The sequence below is a fragment of the Euprymna scolopes genome, chromosome 24, assembly GCF_053919585.1.
Source record: "Euprymna scolopes isolate OS-2025 chromosome 24, ASM5391958v1, whole genome shotgun sequence".
In the NCBI taxonomy this organism is placed as follows: Eukaryota; Metazoa; Mollusca; class Cephalopoda; order Sepiida; family Sepiolidae; genus Euprymna; species Euprymna scolopes.
In genome coordinates, this window is record NC_136505.1 from 92698568 (window position 1) to 92701448 (window position 2881).

Here is a 2881-nt window from a genome sequence, read left to right on the forward strand (position 1 = left end):
TTACCCATCTGGTATTTGCCAGGCCGAACGTCCGTTAACTTCAATTATCACAAAGAATTCCGTAAAAAATATTCATATTTTTATAGATCATCGGAATTCTTTACAGAAATTCAAAGAGAAATATCGCTAAAGTTAACCCTATCAACCACTAAAGGCTGACCCCGGGGGCACACCACTATCGTAGAATGCACCTTACCAATCTGCCACCGTGACTACCTCACCATAACCCTGACCACTCTTCTCGCGTCCGTCCGGATCATCATTCGGTCACATGGTCAGAAAAGGGACAGATGGTCTTGCGAAAGATGGACGCCGCCGATAGAAAAGAGATTCGTCGATAAGTTTAGTCGACATTTTGTTTTTCTGTTTTCTTTTTCATTTTATAGCGCGCATCGGGCGTTTGGCAAGCGGCGAATAATTACGCCTTGCTGTAATTATTGGCGGGAAAATAAACAAAACAAAACTGCTGATTCATATGCATCGGTTTTGTATCGGGACGTCACTGAAACCATTCCGGAATTAAAAAAAAAAGTTTCCAGAGAGAATAAAAATAGGAAGAGAAGTGAGAGGAAGAGAATGGAAGACAAGAAAAAGAATACAACAAATATTAACTTCTTGTATAATAAATTATTTAGGTGGTAGGAAGGATGAAGGGTCGCTAATCCAGTCCTCTAGTTATTAGCTGCGTGCGAAATCTTGTGTGTACATAATTCTTTGTGCGTTTATATACATAATTGCATTCATGTAAAGCATAGCATTTGTATGTATGCAATTAATGTTGTGGTAATATTTTGAATGTAAAATACGCCAACTAGTTGTAAATATACTTATATGCTTTGTGGTATGTTGTGGTATGTTGTGGTATGTTGTGCGCAATTAAGGGAATTCAAGAATTGCGGATAGAATAGATGTTGTAAGGTGCGGGGGTGTCAGCGTGCGGACAGAATGCCAAGGATAACAGTAATTATCTATTGTACACCTGTACCTGTATGTCCATGTAAGCAGCTTATCCTGCCTTGACAGAGTTCAAAATAGACTTCGTAGCCTAACGGGGATGTCCTTTTCTTTCCCTGAAACATCTTTCCCACAGAAGAGATGTTGCCAGCCTGTCTCTGCTTTATCGTTATTTTCATGGCAAGTGCTCGTCTCAGCTCCAATGTAGGTCTCTTCTGGCCTGACTTTTATGAAAAACACTCATCTAGCTGAAACCACTATCAATTCTTTCTCCCACTCTTTATCAGTGCCTAAACCTAAACGTAGATTCTATGAACAAAGCTTCTTTCTTAGTACTGCACGCCTGTGAAAATCTGTTCCGTTTTCCTGCTTTCCAACTGACTACAATATTGTTGTCTTCAAGTCCAAGGTGAACAAATTCTTGAGTAGCAATCTCCTTAATCCAATTTACCCAATGGTCAGAAAAGAGTGGGAACTCACAACGAATACTACGACATTTCCCCATTGACCATAGTACACTCGTAAACTCTTATGCTCGAGTGGCTTCTTTTGTAAAAAAAATACTGTAGATATGTATTAGGTCGGTGCTAAAGTTTTGCCAATTTAAAATTTCATATGGAAAATTAAAAATAAAATAATTTTTCTTATCTTTATCCATAAAACTACACCTTTTGTCGATCAAATTAAAAAATAAAGCAATCAATTTAAAAACTAAAAGAATCCATTTAAAAGCTAAAATAATCCATTCATAAACTAAAGCAATCCATTTAAAAACTAACGCATTCAAATTAATAACTAACGGATTCAATTTAACAACCAAGGCAATCAGCTTAAAACTTAACGCATTCAAATTAAAAAAATAATCATTCAATTTAAAAGTAAGGATTTTGTTGAAAAAAATCTTGTATTTCAATTAGAATTTTACAAATTTTTTCTATTCTAATTTTTCGTATTATAATATGTAAATTTAAAAATTTTGATTCATAAAAATGTTTTTATACATTTCCATGAATTTTCGTCATTTGCAGTGGGTGATTGGACACAAGACAGCTTTTTAAAATGGCAAATAACCAAATAAGTTTTTAAAAATAAAACGAAGAAGTAAATATTTAATAAATTACTTTCTATTCAAAAAATCTTCAATTACAATTGTATATTGCCTTTGAATATGGCTTTAGTTTTTAAATTGAATGTGTTAGTTTTTAATTTGGATTCCTTATTTTTTACATTCATCGACATAAGATGTAGACATCGCAATTCCTGTTTTCTGCTTCCAAAACGGCGTTGACCTGGAGAAGCTTAAATCTAATGAGAATAGATATCTCGCCGTTCAATTTCCCGCAGTGCATTGCAAGACATGATCACAAATAGTAGCTTCTTACGTTCCAAGTTGCAAAATACTTTATTTAAAGTAAAAATGAGATAGAAATAACTGTAATGAAATTTCCTCTCTTTAATTAGATTCCCTGTGTCAACGAGTTTACAAATGCCTCGCTTGTAAAATTATTTTAAAATGTGATCAATCTTATTCATGTTCAATCTCATCTCGTGATGTTAACCTAGGGCTATCCAATTGAACCGAGTCAGGTTTAAATGGGTAACCATTAGGGACTTCCAGGCGCTGTATGCTCACCCAAAGAAGCGGCTTAATACATATAGGCTTATATATATATATATATATATATATATATATATATATATATATATATATATATATATATATATAGTATTTTCAGAATGTGAGAGATTGTATGTAATAAATTCCACAGCCAAACAACGTCGCAGATCACAAGAGCCATGACAGTCAACGAACCGGAAGTCGAAGACTCGAGTTTCGCCCTCATTTTGGCTCATCGGGTTTCGAATCCTGAGTTCGGATGTGTCTAACTGATGAGCCCAAATGAGGGCGAAACTCGAGTCTTGGACT